This window comes from Athalia rosae, chromosome 6 (assembly GCF_917208135.1).
Source record: "Athalia rosae chromosome 6, iyAthRosa1.1, whole genome shotgun sequence".
NCBI classification, from domain to species: domain Eukaryota; kingdom Metazoa; phylum Arthropoda; class Insecta; order Hymenoptera; family Athaliidae; genus Athalia; species Athalia rosae.
The window spans coordinates 14,316,594-14,317,355 of record NC_064031.1 but is presented as its reverse complement, the minus strand read 5'-3'; positions in this window follow the sequence as shown (position 1 = coordinate 14,317,355).

Here is a 762-nt window from a genome sequence, read left to right as displayed (position 1 = left end):
CCGAATGATCAATTATTTATATCGACCTTCCAAAGTCCGAGTGAGATAATTATGAAACGAAGAGTTTTGAGGTGAAAATAAAATAACGAGAATCACACAGTACGACGATAAATTAACAAATTTAACAATCCGAATATCACCTCGGCATCGCTCAACAAAACTATACCTTAATTGAAATTTTTCCCGTATCTCCACACCGCCGGTGGGTAACGTCTGATTTTTTTTCCCCGTACAGGATAAGCCGAAAGATCAATTAAATAATTGGCTGAACAATAAATTTGAATTAATTATATCCGGCGAAAGAATAAGGAATATAAAGTGCTTTACCTGCCGCTGCGATACGCGGGGCGTCGTCTCAATATCTTCAGATAAAAGCGAGCACCTTTACAACGCAGAGACATACCGAGGTGTGCACACACGCGGTTTCTTAACGAACGCGATGTAATTATCGTCGTCCAGAATTGAATCGAGTAATTAATAAGTACATAAATAAATATCATACATATTCACGGTCAAATATTAATTATTCAGATCGACCCCAATCAGGCCACGGTTTTCGCAGGCCTTCGTTTAAAAATCAACGCGATAATATTCAATAAGAAAATAATGACACTAGAATAATCTTTACGATAAGAATTGAGTAAAAATAATAGTATGGGTTTTAATTTGGTCAAGGAAATCCAGAAGTTCGGACTTTTTAATATATCGTTATCAAATCGAATTTCCCGGTGAAAATTATTATCGTTCCGAAAGTTCAAACTT